The following is a 25154-nucleotide window of genomic DNA, read 5'->3' as shown; positions in this document are numbered from 1 at the left end:
TGGTAGAGAAGCTGGTGGCCCCTACCTTCCCCTCTCTGGTGTCCCTGGTCCACCCTGACCATACAGCTATATCTTCTATTCTAGATTTCATAAACATCACAGAAAACTTACGTGGGATGTGTGTTGAGGGCTGGCTGCAGACAGATCCCTGGCTTTCTTTCTGCCTTCTATTTGTTTCATGGCTTTCTCTAAACTTGCTCCATCCAGAGGGCAATTCTACAAACTCCAGTTTACAGTAGAATAGGAGAGATCCCAGAAGAATGCTACAGACCCCCTGATGGCACGTGACTGCGGACTTTGTCTGAAACTGAAGCTAGAACTTAGAATCAAGAACTAGAGCCCTCACTCACATGATAAAATGACACAGCTGTTGCTTGAAATAACATTTCACAGTAAACTGTGAATAATATATGGCATGGTGAACTTGGAAGCAGGCAGAGCAAGGTGAAATCCCAGTTTGTGTGGACACCTCATCCAGCTTTGTTGAGCTGTAGATTCCTTTTCTGTTAGATGGTTTGAGGGGACAATAAATGAAATGTGAGTTTAATTAACAATAGCTTGCTTGCCTGCCTCTAAGATGTATGTGTGTCTAAACCATTCCAGGGAATTGGGATCCTCCTCTCCTACACCACTTTCAGCAGCCTTTGTTGGGCTGCTGAGGGGAGGATGGACGTGCTTGTTAGTATGGCTATACGCACCTGGGGCAGGTGTCTTCATCACTGTCCCATCCCTGTGAAGAGACACCATGACCAAGGCAACTCTTATAAAGGAAAGCACTTAATGGGGGCTTGCTTATAGTTTCAGAGGCTTGATCCATTCTTGTGATGGCAGGGAGCATGGTGGTGGCAGGGAGCGTGGTGGCGGCAGGGGGCGTGGCGGCGTGGGGCGTGGCGGTGGGGGCGTGGCGGCAGGTAGCCGTGGTGCTGAAGAAGGAGCAAGAGCTCCAGCCTGATCCCTCAGCAGAGAGAGACACTGGGCCTGGCTCGGGCCTTTGAAACCTCACAGGTAACTTCCAGTGACACACTTCCTCCAACAAGGCCACGCCTCCTAATCCTTCTAATCTTTTCAAAAGGTTTCACTCCCTGGTGACCAAGTATTTAAATACATGAGGCAATGAGAGCCATTCATATTCAAACTAACGCAGAAGGATATAAGCAACACACACACACACCTGTAGGGGGTCTACACCTCTGTGTGTGTGTGTGTGTGTGTGTGTGTGTGTGTGTGTGTGTGTGTGTGTGTGTGTATTGGGGGGGTCTGTGTGGATGGATGTGGGTGTGTGCATGTAGAGACCAGAAGGAGTAGATATCAGGTATCTTTCCTCAAAAGATCTCTATTTCTGAGACAGCATCTCTCTTACTCAACCTGAAGCTAATGATTAGGCTAGCCTAATAATCTAGTTAGGCTCATTAGGCTAGTCTGGCCATCCAGTGAGCTTCAGGGACTCACCCATCTCTCTCCACACACCTCCTCCCCATTTGATTGTAGTGTTTAAGCTGTAACTACAGTTATAGGTACAGGTCGCCATGCTCAGCTCTTTACGGAAGTTCTGGGGATCTGAACTCAGGCTGGGGTAGCAAACATTGACCGGCTGAGCCGTCCCCAGCTTCCAGCACTCTTCTCACTCTAAAGATATCATTGTACAGAACACCCTCTCTTCAACCTCTGCCCATGCCCCAAACATTTCCTAGGTTTTACCATCTCTTCCCTCTCTCTCCCCCCCCCGTGTGTGTGTGTGTGTGTGTGTGTGTGTGTGTGTGTGTGTGATTCTGTATTATCTCATTTTTAAAAAAATATCTGTTGCGTCTTCAGAGGTTATCATTTCAAAACTGCTTATAGCTTTTATATATTCACTATCCATAGCGTTAGCAGAAAGACCACTTATATGTCAGACTAAAACGAAATCAGAAATGGCATTTAAAAGTACGTAAGCATTAATACTGGAAGTTCCTTCAACACAAAGTAGTTTTTGCGACACTGTCTGCTGTTTCCCGAAATGTCTGATTCCTGGTTTTTGTCTAAATGAATCCAGCAGCAGCAGACTTGTCTGTTGCTATGTGACCTGGAAATTCCCAAGTAATCACAGTTGAATAGCTGACATTTAGATTAGCTAAGATGTTCTTAAGGAAATAAATCCTTTTCTGGTTAGTTCTGAAGGGATCTGTGTGTTTGGATCAGTACTTTCATGGAAGTATATTCTCAACAGGTGGAAGTAAACACACACAGAGCCAGGGCCCACCAAGAAGAGAATCTGGATCCTATTCGCTGGCAGATACATCAAGGCAGGTTAGAGCATTGACCCCGGGGTGGGTTTGGGTCAGGAGGGCAGGGAGGGGGTCTGCTGGTCCTCTCAATCTCCTTTAAAGTCTTGAGAAAGCAGAAAACAAGCCATTTTCAAACAGGCTTAGGAAAGGAAGTATTTTTAGAAAGATAACTCGCTACTTAAAATAATTCTACCAGTGACATTTTAATGACATGTGCAAAACCAAGTGTTGGAATAATACAACCTGCTATCAGTGCCATCAGGAAATATTTATTAAGTGTCCCTGAGAGTTAGGTAAGTAGCAGATGGACATAGGGATGGAAGACAGAGTGTTAGGAGACAGCATAGACTTGGGGAAAGACACTAACACAGCGCCATTTTTTATACTCTGTGCTTCATATTATTTCTTCTTTCATTTCTGCTGGTCTACCCTCCCTTCCACATCTGTATGGAAAGGGCTTTGGGTCACTTCAGACCTTTGCCTAGGAAAATGACAAAGAGAATATGACTATTGGTTAGCATTTTCCTTTGAGCCAAGCAAATGCCTGTGCTTCAGCTCTCTGGCTCTGTGAAATCCTGAATCATCCATCCTCACAGGCAGCGAAAATGCAGCAACCTTCGCTCTGGGATTCCTTCTTCCCTCCCTTCTCTGCCTCCCTTCCTCACTCTTTTCCTCCCTCCTCACCTCTGTGATATTCTCTCCTTTCTCCTCTAATTTTCTTCTCCTCTCACCCTTGACTGAACTTCTCCCTTAACTCCTCTAATACTCCAGGGTTATCATCCAACAACACCTTACCATTTTGTTAAAGAGAAAAACTGTACTGGTCTTGGTAAGAGGCTGCACATACCTACATAATTTTTGCCCAGGCCCAAATGGAAGTTAACTGTTTTAAATCAAATTTTATTTAATAGACAAACCACTGCAACCAAGATCATATAGCCCCTATGTCTTCCACATAGTGAACATGTAGACTCATTGGTTAAAAGACGCTGGTGCTCTACTCTCTCCTCAGATCTTTCCAATTAGAACTTGAAAGCCCATTTTCCTCCCGGAGAAAGGCCAGATGCATTCTTCTTTAATGAGCTTAGGACCCAAACTGCAATATGATCCCCAGCTTCAGGTGGAACATGGGTAACAGCTTAGAAAGAAAGGAGAATGGAGTTGGAGGAGGATGTAGATTGAAGGATTACCTTAATTAAATGTAAAAGTAGGATCAGAGAGGTAGCAGGGCCTTAAAGGAACACTAGTTCTGTGGTCTGAGACAAAGCTTGTATGGCAGCTGTTCTCATGTAGGGGGAGAATCCAAGTTAAGTCTGAATATTTCTGTGACATTTAAAGAAAATAAGGTGGGCATCACAAACACCTCACAGAATATGGGGAACCCAAGACAATAAACCTCTTAAGCATAAATCACATCTTCAAGGTTCTGAGTAGAGCATGTGATGCCATTCCATGCATTCTTTCCTAACTCACAAATTTGGTTATTGTTTCCAAAAATTGCATTTAATTTCCCAGAGTCTTAGCAATCAAGGTCATAGACAAATAAAAATTTAAGTCAGAGCCGGGCGGTGGTGGCGCACGCCTTTAATCCCAGCACTCGGGAGGCAGAGCCAGGCGGATCTCTGTGAGTTCGAGGCCAGCCTCGACTACCAAGTGAGTTCCAGGAAAGGCGCAAAGCTACACAGAGAAACCCTGTCTCGAAAAACCAAAAAAAAAAAAAAAAAAAAAAAAAAAAAAAAATTTAAGTCAGACTTTAGTACAAATAAGAATGCAGTTTCTGGCACCATTTCCTTTTTAAAAGATGTTTTTAAAATCAAGACTTGAAGATGTTGCAGTTTGGATCCAATAACCCCCTATCTAGTCAAATAATGAGAAAGTATGCAACTATAGAAACGAATGTGGAAATCGCATAGTGTGATAAAAATAAGTCAAAGGTAAGTCATGACAAGTAGAACAACAATATGGAATCATATGCAGGGTATATTGACATTTACATCAACGGGCAAGAACAATGTATATGTATTTATTTACTTAGAGCTACAAAGACAAATTTGGGAAGAACATGTAAGAAATTAATGAGTAATTACTTAGAATTAGTGGACAGGAGATAACTGGGCCAATTGTACCCAGGGTTGAGAAGACATTTTACTATACACAATTTTATACTCTTAGATCCTTTCACTGTGTGACATATATAAAGTATGTGTGAGTGTGTGATTTATGAATAACTTTAAAGTTCTCTATTATACCCCCAAATAAATAAAATGTAGCAATCCAAAAGACAGTTGCAAACTGATGAACCTGTGGAATGACTCTCCGTTCCTGACCTGTATTTTATTCGCAAGCTCAGTTATCTTGTTCCTTGCTAATATCTCCAATGCCTACAGTTTGACCCCTGGGTAAAAGGAGAGATCAGGAAACTTCAGAAAACACAACCCCCTGGTAATCTGCTTAGAGGCATTTGGAACTGCTCAGTGATCCATGAATGTCAAGGCAAACCTCTAATATACTTCTCTCAAGCACCCTGGAAATCTCTTTATCTCAAGTAAACTTTAGGTCAATAAGAAATACCTGTGACCTTTGTTTTAAGCTCCTAAGTGCTTTCAGAGGCATTCTTTCACATACACTTCTGGTCACTTAAAAAATGTATGCAGCATTTCAAATAGCTTTCCCTACACAGAGCAGAGGCCATGGGAAGATGAGCACCGTGGCCGTCTGCATGGAGGTAGGAAAGGGCACTTGATTTCTGACTCCCGTGGAACTGCAGAGATTCAAAGACTCCCCTTCTGCCTATTTCTGGCCTACTTCCCCCTCCAGACATTCCCGGTTCCCCTGTCCCAGCAGCTCCTGTCATTTTTAAGCTTATTTCTTATGTAACTGGATGCCTTCCTTTTCTCCAGGTGGCAAATGTCCTCTACCTAATATCTGTGAAGTGCTTATCATTGGAGTTATTAAATACAAGCTGACACAACAAACCACCAATTTGTTATTTTGATGAAAATATTTTTGTGTTTTCAGCAGATGGCTCAAAATGTTGCCTTTGTTATACAGTCTTTGTTTTGACAAAGACAAAAAAAAAATAAAGAGAGAGGGAGAGAGCTCTCCGGATCATTTTCCTATGAAACTTAATCTAAAACCAAACAATTTGGCACGTGACTCCTGAGTGTTGTTCTGCATTTCACTTGGAAGCCATTTCCCTGGCAACCTCCACCTTCTCCCAGCTGTAGAGGTCAACACAATAGACTTGTCACAGGTTTGAAGTCGGGTAACCACTTTTAATTTGGAGAAATTATTACCCGGGGAGAAAATAGGCTGGTCCTGTACTTCAAAGAAAAAAAATAGAAATCAAGATGCACACAGCCTCCTGAATTGGACTGACTCTTAGTGCTGCTGTGTGGCCTCATAAGCAGCTGTTCAAATAAGTAGTTGCCCAGAGGAAATGTATATTCAAATGGGCCTTGTCATTTGCCTCTCCTAGCTTCACACCTAAAAGCCAGATGCGAGCTCTTCCCAGCTAACAAATAGATGCCTTCTGGAGGCTCATTATGGTAATTACTGGCCATATATTACTGCCATGTGAAAAGGGTTGTGCGGCAGGCCAGCCCAGGGGCATTTACAAGTGGTTTATTTGTGTTCAGCTATTAAGAATCCTCCGGTTATCAGATCAACTACTGCTCTTTGGGTTTTACAGCAAGCCGTTCCTAACAATCCATCCTTCATCCGCCACCTTTGTGATACATTTCAGTAGCACTTAAGGACCTAACCTGCTGTGTGAGAAAGTTACTTTACCGTTTACAAAGAGTTCTCCAAGTCCTCACGCCCTGTGAGAGGCATGTTCTACCAGAGTGTTTCCCTGCAAACCCTCCCCCCCACTCCATCTCTCCAAGGCTTTCACCTTCCTTGTTCCTCAACAAGACTGCACTCCTCTTCTGTGGGCAGCAAACACCTTCCCGAAGTAAATGCATGTTGATGTAAGTGAGCTCCATAGGTCTGGAGAACTCAGGCTGGACTCCAAGTTACACAAGGTCTGAAGGTCAGACAAGCTAGGAGACACCTTCTTATAACAGGAAAAAAAATAGAAATTTTATGATTATTAAAACTAAGCACACAAATATATTTTGCAATGTAAAGTGCATTTTTAAAAGCAGACAAATCTTTAAATATCCTAAGACCTAAGAAAGAATAACATGACTTTTTAAAATTAAAATCCTCAGATGGCAGGATGGCTCGGTGGGTCAAAGGGCTTTCTGGACAAGTCTGCCGACCAGAGCTGGATCCCCAGAACCCACACAGAAAAGGGAAGAAGAGAACCAACCACGTCCAAAGTTGTCCTGTGGCCTCCAATTTGGGCTGTGGTATGCACATTCACACACACACACACACACACACACACACACACACACGCACGCACGCACGCACGCACGCACGCACGCACACACACACACACACACACACACACACACATACACAATAATAAAATTAAATTTTAAAAACATATCTGTGCCAGGCAGTGGTGGCACACACCTTTAATCCCAGCACTTGGGAGGCAGAGCCAGGCGGATCTCTGTGAGTTCGAGGCCAGCCTGGGCTACCAAGTGAATTCCAGGAAAGGCGCAAAGCTACACAGAGAAACCTTGTCTTGAAAACAAAACAAAACAAAACAAAAACAAAAACAAACAAACAAACAAAAAACTTATCTGCCTCTTTTCGATATGCAACAGTCACAAGTCTTTGACTGCTTCTTCCTGTGACAACGGTTTTATATTTTTCAGAGAGAGAAAGTAATCTAGCTGGTTGTTTTGAACAACATTGACTGAAATAAGATGAAATAAGACAATTTTCCTCACTTGAAGTTTCTTTCCACACCGGAACATATTATTAGGAATTCCAGATAAATTTTTTAGAATTCTTCTTTTTAAATGTGGGGAAATGTTTATTAAGTTTCTCTGTAAGTGATGTATTTCAGGGTGTGTTGCAGAGCCTGGTCTTACATACAGTTTGACCTGAAACACAGTCCTTAACCACATCTTGTGGAGATGACATCACGAGCAAACGTCTTCCTCACCCCCTGCTGCTCTTGCTGTACTTTGCAAATGCTCTGTGCATGCTGCTTTTCTGCATAAATTTGCTACTGATTTCGTACTTGGATCCTGCTTTTAGTTTCACAACCCATTCACTTTTCTGAAATTTCTTTTCGCTTTTTAGTACACTCATAAATGTACTAAAAATGGTGGTGCCCTCCGTGAATGTTTAGATCAGGAGTATAGAGGCAAATCCATACTTATTGAAGCATTTCACCTTTTTAAAATGTTTTGTGTGTGTTATGTGTGATTTCAGTGGGTGAAAGCGTTTGACCAGCAAGCCAACAAGAGTTAGATCCCTAGGACCCACAAAGAAAGGAGAACCAGCCACTCGCAAAGCTGCGCTCCGGCCTCAACGTTTGGGCAGTGGAGTCAGGGGACAACTTGGAGGAGTGGACTCTCTCCTTCCAGCATATGGGTGTGTCCTGGGGAGAGTCACACTTGGCCTTTCAACTGAGCCATCTTCCCAAACCCCACTGAAGACTTCAGAATACCTTTAGAAATGTGTTTCTCTGTGCTTACATATGTTTATAAATTGAAAATAAAGAATCCCACAGATTTGGAAAGCAGACGTCTAAGTAAAAAAGGATGAAAAATTTTTTTTTTTAAATTTTTCGAGATAGGGTTTCTCTGTATAGTTTTGGTGCCTGTCCTGGATCTTGCTCTGTAGACCAGGCTGGCTTTGAACTCACAGAGATCTCCCTGGCTCTGCCTCCCGAGTGCTGGGATTAAAGGTGTGTGCCACCACTGCCCGGCCAAGACCATGAAATTTAAACTTAATTAAAATCATTTGTAAAATTTTACTTGTGAGCTTCTGAGAGACAATCTTCTGTGCACACCCCATTTCAACATGCTGATAAAGATGAGCTTCTGAGCTTAGAAATGTAACTGTAAAAACAGGGGCTTCGAGGTTATCTATCTATCTATCTATCTATCTATCTATCTATCTATCTATCTATCCATCCAGTGGTGAAGATGTTGGGTTGTCATACTCCCAGAATCCTCCCAGTATGAGCAATGGGGACCAAAGCAGGAGGAGTTCTTGGGAGATAAGAAAACAGAGGGAAAAGGGAAAAGTTCTTAGACTGTCTCCTTCCCTGCTTGGTCTAAGATTCCCAACGAGTGTTTGCACAAGCCACTCCTTAGCTGTCCTGGGATTGGACATAGGCCCTCCTGCGTGCCTCCTAGAGCACTTTAGAACTGAGCCACACCCCAGCCTCATTCTTATAGCCTATTTCTAATCCCAAGTTTTAGGTTACTGCTCTTATATGAATTTACCTCACACACACACAACAAATACTATCCACTGAGCAAATTCTTTCGACAACATCATCTTGTTGATTGTAATAGAAAAATGGAAATAATCTAATAATCAAAAGTGGGGTATTAAACACCTTATTTCTCATTCACACAACAAAAGAATGCAGCATCTTTAAATGCCCTGCTGAAGTAGATTTATTGCTCTGAAAATTAGTTATAACATTTTTTTTTTTTAGTTATAACATTTTTTTAACATGAGAAAGTACAAAGCAATTTAAGTGGTAAAAATCCCAGTTCTACCTTAAAAAAACACAAACAAACAAAAAAAGCCTTCTTGTTTTCTTATATAGACATGAATATCTATGTACCAAGGTATTGACAGCAATTGTCTTTGGGCAGTTAGAATTATTTACATTATTTATATAATTACTTTTTTCTAATTAGTTTTAATTTTAATAATAAAGTATTTTAATGCCAAAAAAATTACTTTGACATTGGATTTCTTTAGGCTTTCACAATAAAATTATAGCCTAAAATTTAGATGCTTATGTTAAAAACCCCATTTTCAAGGGACAGTAATCCATTTCTGAGATTTATCCTCCAGCTTGCCATAGCAAAAGGAGGTCGCTCCATCTCCATATGGTGCTATCTGTGGCTTTCATCCCTGTGCTTGGGGAATAGGCCAACGTCCGGGAATTAGTTCCAGGTGACTATAAGAAATATCATATGCTCAAATGAATTTTCGAGAATGGATAAATATGTCAAGAATTTTCTGGAAAGATTTAGGTTTAGTCCTTCACACTTGTAATTAGAAAAGAACAAGGACTCCCTAAGAAATAGGAGTGAAGCATAGACAATCTATATTTAGAGTTTGAGTTGCCATGTATATATTTAAGGGCAGTGTCAACAGGGACTTATATGAAGCTTAGACTGTATTAATTTACATAAACTGTCCTTCTAGGTACTATCCTCAGTCCCTTCCTTCCTCTGGGTGAAACAAAAACAAACAAACAAACAAAAGAGGAAAATTGGTAAAAAGCATATTCCAAGGTCACCCTCCTGGGGAAAGCCTCAGCAGATCTGGGACGTGGGCAGGAAGTGACTCTTCTAAGGGGAGAGGGACTCCTTGACTACCTCAGCCTCTTTAATAGGGTGGGAACTGGAGCAGAGCACGGAAAGAGCCTTTCCTAGCAGTCAGAGCTTTGGAGTGTGGAAAGCAGCAGCGGGGACTGTTGTCCGTCTAACTGCTCCGCTCTGTCCACCTTCACCGCTGACCTCATGCCTCCTGCGTGGTGTAGCCTTCTGACCAAATTAATCAGTCCCTCCAAACCGGTCTTCTAGCAGTTAATATAATCACACTATGGAAAAACAATTCTTTCTCTCTTAGAGTACTTTGAAACCCTGTTAAGATAATGACTTGGGCCTCACTTAAAAACCTGCCACATTCAACCTTCTAAATCCCTGCTCTTACAGATTGCTGCCCTGAGTCCATGTGCTTTGTCTCTGCTCGTGCTAATGGTTTTCTGTGTTCCGTTCGAGACACGTGACAGCCCGGTGTCATAGTGCTGCTGCAAAATGCATTCTCTGTGCCCAGGACGAACCTGTATAAATATTCTCAATAAATAAATAACAGTTGTCATTTTCAGAATATGACAATCTCCAGCTGCCTGTGCTTAAAGTGAACGACGTGTCATTTATCCTAATAGATGTGAATGCACGTATTGTACATACCAGTGAGTCACCTAATTCTTATTCACTTCAGCCTTGGTCTCAGTTGGGGGCAAGTGCCTCTAACAGGGTTTGGCTGGATCAAATCACAAGCTGAAAAATCTTGGTCAATTATAGAAGCCTGAGGCTGGGGAGAGAGATGTCTCCTCACACCTCCTCACAGAGCTCCCCACACATGCATTTGCCAGGCTCATAGGAGAAGGCAAGCCCCTCCCATCCATGGAATTTCTGGGACTCTTTCTCGCCTTTGTAATTGAATGGGACTCAATCGTTCTGTGTCCCCATACTACAAGTGGTGAGAAAGTCGCCTAATCCTGCTGACACTGCCCCTTGTCAGCGCCTCTTTAGTTCTCTCTTTAAAGGCTCAACGTGTTTTGATTTACAATCCACACCAGGATGACTGCAGGTGCCCTCTCTAAAAAGCAAGGTTAACTCACCTGAGATGAGTTCTTTTATTGCAAACAAAAGCAACACATGAGCAGGAAATACAATTAATACAGGTGCTTCCCTGAAACCCAAGCAAATGCCTGCTGTCTTGAAAGGGGAGAAAAACTCTTCACCATTGCCTGGGGGTCCTTTTCACGCTTTTTCAGTGAAGGATTTGAATTAGAATAGGTTTGAAGGAAAAAGGAAAAGCCTTCTGTGCAGGACCCCGTATAAGGAGCTGTAAATTGTTTAAGGACTCAGGTTATTCAGGGGTAAAGAGTTGACCAAAACTGACCCTCACATTGGAATCCAATGAACCACCCACCAATGAAAGCTTCAGTCTTATATTGGATCCATTTTAGGGCTGTATTCATGACAGAAAGTTTTTTTTTTTTTTTAAGAGTAGAGTTAAGGTAAACTCAAAACAAAACAAAACAAAAAAAACCCTTGTCATTCGATTTCCCTTGAGATATATAATGCATATATTAATTCAGGGCAAGTGTTTGATTCTATTGCTAGGAGAGGAGCCATCTCTAGCTTGCTTAAGTTCAGAGTTTACTAACTGGGAGCCTGATAGTTCATGCCCTTTGAACTTAGCAAGTCAACGGAGTAAAGACTTCTATCTTGAAGTACAGGTAAATCTTTTCAGTGGAGGCTGGCAGTTCATTCCTTTTGAACTTAGCAAGTTAGTGGAGTAGAAAGGCTTCCATTTTGAAGGGTAGGTAAATCTTTTCAGGGCTTGTTGAGATTGTTTGCTCTTCATGCTAAGAAATGACCAAAAAGGAAATTAAGCAAAATAAATGCAGCAGCCCTACCAAACAGCCACATTTCACAAATGCTGTGTAAAGAACATGAAGATAAGAAACCTGAAACACTGAAAAACAAAACTATGGGGGCAGGGTTGTAGACTTTAAGACCCGATAAACAACTGCATTCAAACTGCCAAGAATATTACATCTATTTTTTTTAAATATCTTGACTACTCCTCTAAGCACATAACATGTCCTGGTTTAATTTGAACAGGCGTGTTAGGCCAAGTGGAACTTACTTTTCAGCCTTGGTTGGAGTCTGTCTAATATTAATTGAGCCAGGGATCCAGATGTGGATCCCCCGTGTGCTGGTTTCCGCTTTCCTTTCTCTCCACACCAACCTGGCTTCCCACAAATGCTTTTGGTGTCGCCACATTTCCTCAGTGCTGGTGGCAAATTCACCTGCTCTGGCAATGACAGGGTGACAAGGCGGCATGCTCAATTACACCTGCTCCCCTCTTTAAGTAATTGCCTTAGATCTTGCCAAATTACATGCTGGTTTTCCCAGGCATGCTAATTCAGATTACAGCGAAGGTGCTAAACTTTTATCAATGACTACAGCCTGATAGTTTGAAGCAGTGTCTTTGTTTCCCAGAGTTCTATTCTTTCATGGCCCAGTTACAAATGGCCAGAGACTCCTGCTCTGTTGAATCCCAGCACTCACTAGCATCACATCTCCTTCAATACTGTCCGAATGGGAAGCTACTTTCCCCACGCCCTGAATTTTATGTAACAAAGAGTGCTACTTTGTGGAATTTCTTATGACTTACAGAAATAAAAGCAACTAAGGAGGTAAGCATGTTCACCAGGTTTAGCAAATCAAAATTTGACATGCCTAGTTAAATCTAAATTTCAGATAAACAATGAATTATTTGTTAGGGTAAGTATGTCTCATGTAATATTTGAGACACAGTGATGCCAAAAATGGTCTTTTTTTTTTTTTTTTATCTGAAACTGACTTAGCTGGGTTCCCTGTATTTTATCTGGCAAGCCTGGAGGAGAGTAAGCCAGAACTGATCTCTATCAGTGAGTTTTTCTAAGTAATGTTTTATTGGGAAATTAAGGAATGAGCTATGTTTTGATTTTTGTACTAGGAAAATATAAAGGGATTTGTTTAAATAATAGGTAAAACTAAGATACTATTGGCAAGAAACAGTAAGTAGAATGGGAGTTCCATGCCTTTTTCACATTATAGAAAAACATCAGATTTTTTTTTTCTGGGCATACAGATATGAAAACTCCATTGTTTTCTGCCTGAATTAGCATTTGTTATTTTTGTGCATGACCCCCTAAAACACTTTCCATTACTCGAATCATATGCAGTCAGTCAAAACTGGAGAGGCCTTTTGAGAACACCAAATGGAGAGATGGGATCTAATTAAAGCGAGCTCACTTTGAGGAAGAAGGGGCCTGTGTCCTAAGCTGGACTGTCACAGGCAGTGTATTAGAGACAAATATCTTTGATAAGTCTCTGAGTCCAAGAAAGCTATACTAAAGACAATTTCTTCTCAAAGTCATAATTGCAAAACCAAAGAGTTCTCATTTTTACTTCCGTGGTACAATACAATTAGCAACATGGTCACAAAGCAATTGAATGAATTTTCTTACAACTTCTTGCACTGTACCTGTTATATTAGGAGCCAATAGGAAATGTGATGTAAGTTATTTTTAATAGTAGAATATTTCAATTTTATGTATTCCAATGTTCAGCCTATGTAAGAATTGTTTCCCACGTAGAATTTATAGGTTTCTAATTTTATAAATCACATTTTATTATCTTTCATATTGATGTCAGTAATTTTATCTTTTTCTCCCTCACTCTCAAATTAGAGTTTGAATTGGTAAGAGAATGTTGGTTATTTACATGACAGAATGGACTTTTATTATCAAGCAAAGAGTAAATCAGTGCTGAGCCTAATGGGATTGTCATAACTGAAGATTTTTCTTTTTAATTGTCTTGATGAGATGTGAGACAACCCCAAGTGTCTCTGTTTTGGTACTCTAAGAGAAAACATGTATATTAACACTCAATCCTTTTTAGTAAACATGACCAAGTTTAAGCCCCGAGTCTACTGGCTAAATTTTTCTAAACCATCATTTTATCTACTTGCCTAAAATGTTCTGTGTTATTTATTCAATATTTATTCAATATCTGTGGGAAGAAGCCGAACTTACTGTGCAAATTTCCAACACAGATATAAATACAATTCATATATACGTATTTGTGCATATATCATCATTTAAGATAAGATTCTGCTATTTTACCAATATGCTGTCCAGCACCCTGGTGCTATTAATATTAATAAAATGACATTTAAGTTTCTTTAGAAGAATCCAGAATGTCTATTTTTCTTGGAGAAAAAACCGAAATCTTAGTAGGTCCCAAGACAATGTAAGAAAAATTAGCAAAATAAAAACAAATAAACGAATCTAAGACATACTGTGAGGACAGATCTTCTATTTGGCCGTGTGTCAGGCACAAGCAAGCTGCATACTTGGTACTTCCTGAGGCAGTGACATCAAAGCTGTTCTTGCCAAAGTGGACAGTGGAGGAGAGAGATTCTCTGAGAGGGAGGAAGATGAGAACACCCAGAGACAAGAAAGCTCAGGGATGATGATGGGAAGAGGGGTTGGCCATGAATCAGAAGGTGTGATGGGCAGATCCAAAAGCAGAACAAAGGCGTCACAATGGTGCTGAACAATTGTCATTTTTCAATATCCAATTATCATTTTCCATGATAGAAATTAGTGTCCAGAATGTGAAAAAGTCCCCTGGGTCAGATGTGTTTGAGAAATGTATGTGCTTCTACCTTGGAGATTCATATGCATAACTGAGCACTACATTTCCAAGATGAACTGTTTTTACAATATCTTTAACCTTGATATTAAATATATCATGATTAAAATGGATTTTCTCACACTTAACTTGACCATGGGATTTTTTTTAAGGTTCTTTGGAAATATTCCTTTGTAGCAGACTTTCTTTTGAGCCACCAACCAGCTCCCGAATCATGACACAGAAACTTATTAATTATGAACGCTTGGCCTTATGTTATGCTCATTTTTAGCTAGCTTTTAAAACTTAATTTAATCTGTTTCTCTTTATGTTTGCCTCTGGGCTTTTTACCTTTCTTTCATTCTGTATGTTCTACTCCTTGTCTGTCTGGCTGGTGGTTGCCTGGCTGGCTAGCCCCAGGCATCTCCCTTTCTTTCTCCCTTGTTCTCTTCTCTCTTCTCTCTCAAGCCTAGATTTTTCCTCCTACTTATTCTCTCTGCCTGCCAACCCTGCCTATCCCTTTACTGCCTAGCTATTGGCCGTTCAGCTTTTTGTTAGACTAACCAGGTACCTTAGTCAGGCAAAGCAACACATCTTTACATCATTAAACAAATGCAGCATAAACAAATGTAACACATCTTTACATAGTTAAAGTAATATTCCACAACATTCCTTATCATATGAGTAGATGGAGAAATAAACTCTAGTGTTCCATCATTTGAAACTGGGTCTTGAACAAGGAACACAATACCTTAATGGTACCAAGAGATGTTACTTTCATTGTGTCATGATGCTCTTGGTAATGGGCAGAGTAGCAAAGTTGTTATAAGTAGGACCTTTGAGTTGGGACTTCTTGGGTTCAAATCTCAGGTCTTCTATCAGTCTAGACAAGGTCCTTAGCCTTTTTATGCCACTATTTCCTCCTCTGTCAAGGGAGGGGAAATAATGATAGCATGACCAGTTTTCTAAATTAAGGGGAATAATCTCAACAATATCTCAAGTGAGATATTCTCTATAAAATACATAACCAATGTCCAGCACTTGTGAAACAAAAATCTTAATACTTGAGGTGCCTTTTTAGTTTTTTTAATCTCCTTTGTAAATTCTCTGAGTTTCTGTCTGGCTATTGGAATATTTTTGTGGGGAATGGAGATGAAATGAATGCCCAGTTTCTGAAGAGGACGATCTAGTGCCTCCAATGTGGTGGAATGTATGGAAGTGTGAACCTTCCAGCCCCATGCTGGGTAGGGAGGATTCAGTGAGATTGCGTGTGCAAAGACTCAGTGGTTTGATAGGCAGCAGGTATTACTCTTTAATTGTGGTAGGGAAGAACTGATAGGCAATACCAGTGTGATTTGGGTTCCTTATCCCCTCAAGTTGCCCCTTTCATAGGTTTTCAATATCTGCTTTGCTGAGACGCAAACAGGCTCTAGGGTGTTGTATCTGTGCGCTCAGCCAGAAGAATCCCTGCCATGGGCAGCTGGCATTGGGAAGAAGAGGAAAGATCTGGTAGAGGTGGTGAGCCCTCAGAATGGAGACGAGAGCCAAGCTTGCACCACATGATAGATACATTTATAATTACAGATTGACATGAAGTAGGGAGAGAATGCAGAGACGTCTTGGAGATCCTCCACCACAGATCTGTTCTCACAGTGTGTCATAGTTTTGGGGGTTTTGTTTTTGTTTGTTTGAGGTTTTGTTGTCTTAGGAACAACCAAGATTTTCTATTTCCCTCCAAAAAAATAGAATGAGAGACTGTCCCCTCATTTGTTATATCTTAAGCAACTGTGGTTTGATAAGAAAAGCAGACACCGAGACTGTATAGAGTGGACATATTTCAAGGCTATTTATCACATTTCGGTTTCACCTCCACAATCAAGATACAAAACTAAAAACTGCTTTGCTTGATCCCTACTTACAGGCTGTCTTTTATTACGATTACTATTATTACCATTGTTGTTGTTGAAAGAGTTTGTGTTACTACAGACATTAATTTTTTTATTGATTATCTTTCAATATTTACATGCACCCCAGAGGTAGCCGTGAATAGAAAAGCAGTTACTGAAGGGTTTGAATGCCAGAGTGTGGATTTTGTAGATTGGGAACATATCTCCTCTGGTTGCATTGGGCTCTCTCTTTCCTCTTTGTGACTCTGATTGTCGTGAGTAAATAATTTGGGGAGTAACTCTACATTTTAATCAGTTCTCTGCCTTCATTCATGATAATAGTGGAAACGTATGTCCTGAAGAAAGGAGCAGTGAAACATACCCCATTTTAAAAGCCACAAACAAGCTCACGGTGGTAAGTGGTGCCATGAATAGATTGCTTCTGCAAGAAAATTCCTATTTAATATCATTACTAAACCACTGCTGAAAATCGTAACTGTATTTTAAATGGTAGTAATGGCTGGCTCCACTGGATTAGAAATGATTTCATGATGCCATTATAATGACTTGTTTAAAAAATAATAAACCAAAGGAAATCTTGGAATTTCATCATGCTTGTTAGGGAAGTATAATTTAGTAATGATATGATTGGTATTATACCATATTCTTGCCATATTTTCTGGTCTTTAATTCAAATACATCAAGATTTAAAAAACCAATCCTCATTTATTTGGGTATGGCTCTGGTTCCTATTGTTATTAAAGAGTAATTAAAACCTTCATATTTCAAGAAATTGAACATACTGGATTTCCATTTGGATGATTATTATTATAACAAATAACTTTTTATCCACACAATGAGTTAGTTTTAGTAAGTGATAAATAAAACGTTATTGAAATTGAGAGGGTGGGTGATAATTATGTTCATTAACTACATCCGCAAAGAGGCTAGCTATACTGTCTACCTAGCATTAATTAGTAGCGTTTTGCCAACTGTGTTTAAAAACAGCCCCTGTCCTACAGTACTCTCATTAAAAAATTTTAATGCTGTACCTGGTGCATTGGGCAGATCCCCTAAAGGCAGCTAGTCTCTTAATACTTTTTCTTGCTTCTTCGTTCTTCATTGGAGGATCTCCTTTGTTTCCTTTGCTTTGAAGTTCTTCTTGAAATCTCTCTTAAAAACAAATAACTTTGGCCGGGCGGTGGTGGCGCACGCCTTTAATCCCAGCACTCGGGAGGCAGAGCCAGGTGGATCTCTGTGAGTTCGAGGCCAGCCTGGGCTACCAAGTGAGTTCCAGGAAAAGACGCAAAGCTACACAGAGAAACCCTGTCTCAAAAAAAAAAAAAAAAAAAAAAACCCAAATAACTTTTTTAAATGAATTATTTATTATGTATGCAGTCTTCTGTCCACACTCCAGAAAAAGGCACCAGATCCCATTATAGATGGTTGTGAGCCACCATGTGATTGCTGGGAATTGAACTCAGGACCTCTGAAAGAATAGCCAGTCCTCTTAACCTCTGAGCCATCTCTCCAGCCCCTAGAAATATCTTTAGGAGATAGATCATTTAAGCTTTTTAGTAGTGTGTTGAGTTTATCTTAGAAGATGTTTTAGTGGATAAACAAGTCAAGGTTGAAAGTTATTTTCTTTTAGCATTGTGAAGATCTCTCTCTCTCTCTCTCTCTCTCTCTCTCTCTCGCGCGCGCGCGCGCACGTATTTTGCTTAATCTCTTTTGTTCTTTGGCAGTCTAAATGCTCACTACTAATCTAGTGTTGTAGAATATTAGTTTAAGATGTGTTACATTTGTTTATGCTGTGGAACGTTTGTTTAATGATGCAAAGATGTGTTGCATTCTCTTATGTTGCATTTGTTTAACTCTGTGAAGCTGTGTTACTCTGCCTGTCTAAAACACCTGATTGATCTAATAAAGAGCTGAATGGCCAATAGCTAGGCAGGAGAGAGGGAGAGGCAGAGTTGCCAGGCAGAGAAAATAAATAGGAGAAATCTGGGAAGAAATACCAGGGAATGAAAGCAGGAGAGGAGGACTCCAGGGGTCAGCCACCCAGCTACACAGCAAGCTATGGAGTAAGAAGTAAAGAATGATATACAGAAATAGAGAAAGACAAAAGCCCAGAGGCAAGAGATCGATGGGATAACTTAAGTTAAGAAAAGCTGGCTAACACTAGTGGAAGCCCACAAACTGTGGACTGGTGGCTGTGGAGCCCCCATGGGACTGGACTAGGCCCTCTGGATATGGAAGATGGTTGTTTGGCTCGAACTGTTTGGGTGGCACCCAGGTAGGGAGATCGGGATCTGTCCCTGGTGCATGGGCAGGCTTCTGGGAATCTGGTGCCTGTGGTGTGACACCTTGCACAGTCTTCGTGCAGTGGAAAGGAGCTTGGACCTGCCTAGGCTCAGTGTGCCGGGCTCTGCTGACTCCCCATGGGAGATCTCGATTTGGGGGATGTGGGGATACAGGGTGGCTTGGGAAAGAGGGCTGTGGGGTGGGAGGAGAGAGGAGGGGGGATCTGTGGATGGTATGTGGAGTGAGTAGAAAATTTCTTAATAAAGAAAAATTAAATAAATAAATAAATAAAAAGATAAATAAATAAATAAAAGCTGGCTAGAAACAAGGTAAACTAAGGCCAGGCATTCATAAGTTAGAATAAGACTCTGCTGGGTGGTGGCGGTGGACGCCTTTAATCCCAGCACTCGGGAGGCAGAGCCAGGCGGATCTTAATGAGTTTGAGGCCAGCCTGGTCTACAGAGTGAGATCCAGGAAAGGCACCAAAACTACACAGAGAAACCCTGTCTCAAAAAACAAAAAACAAACAAAAAAAAAATAAGTCTCTATGTGATTATTTGGGAGATGGGTGGCCATCCCCCCCCCCCAAAGAGTAAAGAGCAAAGAGTTAAAAAAAAAAAAAACTACAATCTAGGTATCACTTTATTTTTCTTTATCTTGTTTGAGATTGTTTTTTATAGTTATTGTTAATCTAAGAGTTTGTTTCCATTGTTTCTGTAAGCATCTCCTCGAGTAGCATTTTGAGTAGCACTTTTCACCTCTTCTATTATCCCCACCCCAGAAAACTGACTAGACTTTGATTAGGACTCCTTGCTCTTCCCGTCTCTCTCGGTCTAATCGCTCGCTCAGTCCATGAAGTTTCTAAAGTTCTTTGGTTTGTATTTTTTTTTCTTTATTTTGCCTGGTCATTGTTACAGTTGTTTTTTCTGGGTACTATTTAATGAGATTCTCCTTTTGAGTTCTGAAGGTTTTGTGGGCTTGCCATAGTATGTTGAAATTGATGCACTTTTTAAAAATATGTTTTAATTGAAATAAAATTTCATCACTTCCCCCCTTTCCTCCATCCAGCCCCTCTAATATCCCCCTCACTGTCAAATAAGTAGCCTCTTTTACTGTGCTGATAGCTGTTACATATATACATGTGTTTGCACAAGTATATATATATATATATATATATGTATATATATATATGCACAAATATATAAACACAACCTGCTAAGTCCAATTTTTATTTTAGTTTTTGTTTTTCAAGGCAAGGTTTCTCTGTTCTTGGCGACCCTGGAACTCACTCTGTAGACCAGGCTGGCCTCAAACTCAGAGATCCACCTGCCTCTGCCTTTGAGTGCTGGGATTAAAGGTGTGCGCCATCACTGCCTGGCTAAGTCCTTTTTTGTTGCTCTTTGTATATGGTTTCAGGGCTGATCATTGTACACTGAATGACAGTTAGGGGACTTGTCACTGTGAGAAGCTAATTCCCCTTCTCTCAGCAGTCATTAGTTGCCTGCAGTTCTGTCACTAGGGCTGGGACTCCTTCCACATGAACATGTCCACTGCCGTTGTTCCGGTCTTGTTTATACAGCCATTTCTAGAAGAGACTGAGTCACAGCAGACTTCCTGGTATTCTATCTCTTACAATCTTCCTGCCCCCTCTTCTCAATGTTCCCCAAGCCATAGATGTAGGAGCTGTTCTGTAGAGGTATCCATTGGGGCTGGACTTCCCACAATCCATTGATCTCTGCAGTTGTGTCCAGTTGTGATTTTCTATAATGGTCTCCATTTGCTGTAAAGGGAGGATTCTTTAATGAAGGGTGGTAGCTCCATTTATCTTAGGTATAAGGGTAAGATTTAGAATGTACTAAGGAATTATGCTGGTCTAGTAAAACGGTAGTAGTAGATTCTTAGACCTCGCTAGCCTGGGGAAGCTGGCTAGTTTCTGGTACCAGACATGACCTTCCTCCTGCTGAGTGGATCTTAAATCCTATCAGACAGCTGTTGGTTGCCATTGACATGTGAGTGCCAGCTATTGCCTCCTTATGAATATTTTCTCATCCTTGCCATTGCCATGGGGTCACATGTGGCTGAGACGGATTCATTGCTGTCCTCTCTTGGCAGCCTGCACAGTATTTTCTGGGACCCTGGAGGCTAGACTGAAGGAAAGAGGCTTTCAGGTCAGATCCTGCTCCAATTATCTGAGTCTTGTGTGCTAAGTGTGAAGTATCTTCAGCAATAGGGGCCCACCCTCAACCCCTGAAAGAAAACCACGGGCTACATATTCTACATATTAGGGTGAGACAGGCAGATCTCTGTAAGTTTGAAGCTAGCCTGGTCTACAGAGTGAGTTCAAGACAGAAAATCCTGTCTTGAAAATTGAGAGAGAGAGAGAGAGAGAGAGAGAGAGAGAGAGAGAGAGAGAGAGAGAGTGAGTTTAAGAGCCAGAGGGGATGGAGGACATCAAGGAAAACAAGGCCTTCTAAATCAATACGAGCAAAGCTCATATGAACTCACGGAGACAGAGACAGCATGCTCAGGGCCTGCATGTGTCTGCACCAGGTTCTTAGCATATATATTAGGGCTTCCAGTTTAGTGTTTTTATGAGATTCCTGAGTGTGCAGACTGAGTGGGTCTCTGATTCTTGTGCCTTCTCTTAGGCTCTTTTCCTTCTCTTGGTTTGTCCTGTCCAACTCCAAGATGTTAGTTTTGTTTTATCTTATTCTATTTTATTTTGTTATTTTAAAAAAACAAATGAACAAACAAATGAATGAATGAATGAATGAATGAATGAATGAAACCTAGCCACTAGGGTAAAGGCTAACAGTTGAACTGTCATTTATACCTACCGGAAGAGGGGAAATCAGTTTTCTCCAATGGAGTGACACAGGGCAGGCCTCATGTTCAGGAGAAGTTGAACAACATACGATAGACTTCACAGTTGTGTCTGTGTGTGTGTGTGGTTTTATTTCATGTAATTTGTTGGGCTTTTTCTTCCCATCTGGGTATTGTTTTGTTGTTTGAGGTTTTTTTTTTTTTTTTGAAAAAGAACTTAAAGGTGGGTGAACAGGGAGGGGAAGAATATGATCAAAATATATTAAAATTTAAAAATTGTTTTAGATAATAAAAAAGGAAAAAAGATGTGTGTGTCTGTATGTGTATGTGAATGTGTGTATGTATGTTTGTGTACACACTTAAATGTATTCTTTGTAATTTTAGGTAAACATGAAATATTGCTCCCAGAGGCTGTATCAAACAAATTTGGGCCAGGCAGTAGTGATACACAGCTTTAGTCCCAGCACTTAGGAGGCAGAAGCAGGTAGATCTCTGTGAGTTAGAGGTCAGCCTGGGCTATAGAGTGAGTTCCAGGAAAGGTGCAAAGCTACACGGAGAAACCTTGTCTCAAAAAACAAAAACAAACAAATCTGGTCTTATTTGTCCCTCTTTCCTTCTCTTCCTCCATTATTCCCTCCTCTGCAGTTGGAACCCCCTCCCCATTCTTCCATGCCCTGCTTCACGTCATCTGTATCCCACTATTACTCACTCAAGCCTCCCCCATCTATGGCCTTTTTATACTTTCCTGGTTACTGCATGCTGCATACTCACACCTGAAAATCTGGAGCCAGGAATTGTAGATGAGACAAAACATGTGGAATTTGGCCTTCTGGGCCTGGATTACCACACTCAGTATAATCTTTTCTAGGTTCATCCATTTACCTACAAATTTCAGTATTTCATATTTCTGTACAGCTGAATAGTATCCCACTATGTATATGTACCATATATTCATTATCCACCCATCTGCTGAAGGACAGTTGGGTTGTTTCCTGGTTACTGTGAATAGAGAGCTACAAACATTGCTCAGCAAGTGTCCTGGGATAGCATGTCAAGTGTTTGGGTTATTGGCCAAGGAGTGGTATATGTGGCCATATGGTAGATTCATTTTTAGTTTTTTGAGGATTTTTCACACTGATTTCCAGAGTGGCTGCACCAATTTGCATTCCCCAGCCAACATTATCCTAAATGAAGAGAAACTCAAAACAATCCCATTAAAATCAGGAAGGAGACAGGGCTACACACTCGCCACACTCATTTTTAAAAATAGTACCATAAGCACAATTATTTAGCTGTCTTGTGCTTGGTTCTTGATGGAAAGGTTGGGGAAATCTTAAGTGGTTCTGAGATTGGTTTCAAATAATGCAACGCTCTTGAGAACTCTTCACTAAGAATTTAATTTCAGCTAGCACTATGTGAACAGTGCTCAGAGGTGATGGATAGAAGCTAAGATGAAAAGATACACATTTAAGAAAAGAGAATATGTAGAAATAAGCTACAGTGAACCCAGACAGTGGATCAGAGTATAAAAGGCAAGAGCAGAACTAATGCCAGAACTGAAAGATAACAGCACAGTGAACACACACACAAGGTGTGTGCTGTAGGCTCTCCTCTGGGGAGACTCTCAGACTGACTCAACAAAAATTCAACCATAAGGTGTCTCCGCAATAAACATGGAGTGTCATGCAAATGAAATTATAAAATTATGTGGATGCTATGATATTAGACAAGGTTGATTCACAGCAAAGAAGCACTAGATAACACTAGAAAGGCATTGTATAATGATAAATGACATAAGTCACAGGAAAGTCCAATAGTTATGGATAGCCATATACAAGATAACATAGCATGAAAATTCCTAAGGGCTGGGCTGTGGGTGTGGCTCAGCAGGTAAAGTTCTTGCTGGTCAATCATGAGGACCTGAGTTTAGATTGCCAACACCTCTGTAAAAGCTAGGCTTGGTGGTGTGCACTTACAGCCAGCCCCAACTGGTGGGAACAAGCAGAGACATGCAGATTCTGGAGGCCTGCTGCCTAGTCAATGTAGCAAGTTGCAAGTTCAGTGAGAGACTCCTGTCTCAAAAACTAAAGTGAAGAGCAAGAAAGGAAGACATGTGATGTCAACCTCCAGCTTTCACACATACACACACACACACACACACACACACACACACACACACACACACACACACACAGAATGCTAAGGGAAAGTCTTAACATATTGGGACCAGTGATGTAGCTCAGGAGTTGAGAGTTTATCTTGTGTGAAGTCCCTGGGTTCAGTGTCCACCACTGTACATTCTCTCTGGAGAAAGCTATCTTAAGATGTCAAGAGAGATGATGTTCTGTGCCAGGAAATGAAGGCCCACAGGTTAGATGAGCAATGAGCATGGACATTTTTACTGCATACTATATTGTATGTTTAAATTTTTAAACCATATCTGTACCTATAGAACAAAAAATACAAAATATATATTTAAACCACAAATATAAATACAGTAATGTCATTTATAAATGAATAAATAACAGATGATTCTGCAAGTTTTGGACTATGATTTGGACAATGTGTGTGAATATATACATTGACAGTAATTCGCTTTATTGTCTCTCACCTCGTCAATGAATCCAACACGAGGAGGACACTGTATCTTTTAAGTAAGGTCTATGTGAACATTTGTAGAAAAGTTGCTGTTTTTTTGTTCTTTTTGTGTGAGCATGGGTTGATGGTCCCATCCCTTCTAGGCAAGCATTTAACCATTGAATTACATCCTTTTTATTTAGTTTTAAATTTTACTGATATGAATAAGAAGCAGCCTGTTACAACTTCATTTTAATAAACATCACTAATAGATCTAGGATTGTTTTATTTTAACTTTGTAAAGACTGTCTCATTAGTGAAACTAGCCCAGAGTATGTGACCATGACTATTATTCAAGCTATGAGACTTTAAAACATAGATAAAAAGTCATACATATATATATATATACATATATCATATATAAAAGGGTCCACATAATTTGTAACAAATATTATGTATATGTGTAGGTAGAGTTTTCCTGCCTGGCCCACAGTCAGGGCAAATCTCTCTCACCTGCCAGTCCCACAGCCGTCAGACCCGACCAAGTAAACACAGAGACTTGTATTGGTTTCAAACTGTATGGCCATGGCAGGCTTCTTGCTAACTGTTCTTTCAGCTTAAATTAATCCATTTTTATAAATCTATACCTTGCCACATGGCTCGTGGCTTCCCGGCATCTTCACATGCTGTTTCTCATCTTGGCGGCTGGCAGTGTCTCTCTGACTCAGCCTTCCACTTCCCAGCTTTATTCTCCTCCTTGTCCCGCCTACACTTCCTGCCTAGCCAACGGCCAATCAGTGTTTTATTTATTGACTAATTAGCAACACATTTGCCATACAGAACATCCCACAGCACTTCCCCCTTTTTTTTTTCAAAAAGGAAGGTTTTAACCTTAACAAAGTAAAATTACATATAATTTGGGAATTTGGGCGTAGCTTCTCTTACTACTTCCTGCTGGAGGGGGACGCTGTATCTTATGGGGAAACAAAGAAAATTTTAGGATTATGGAATAGTCCATGAGGCTGTATCGTCTGAGCCAGTTGCCTTGAAACCATTCTAGATGTTGGATCATCTGGGCCATAGGAGACCTTTCAGGGGGTCTTGGCTGGTCAAACCTGATGTATCTTAATCTTGAACAAATCCATAGCCTCTGGCTTTCTGTGGAAACAAAAGAGACTCTTTTCCAAAGCAACATATCCTTATATCCAAATTTTGAAGTC

Source organism: Peromyscus californicus, unplaced genomic scaffold (genome assembly GCF_007827085.1).
Source record: "Peromyscus californicus insignis strain IS unplaced genomic scaffold, ASM782708v3 Scaffold_6__1_contigs__length_162567912, whole genome shotgun sequence".
NCBI lineage: Eukaryota > Metazoa > Chordata > Mammalia > Rodentia > Cricetidae > Peromyscus > Peromyscus californicus.
The sequence above is the reverse complement of the archived record's forward strand: the minus strand, read 5'-3'. Positions refer to the sequence as shown.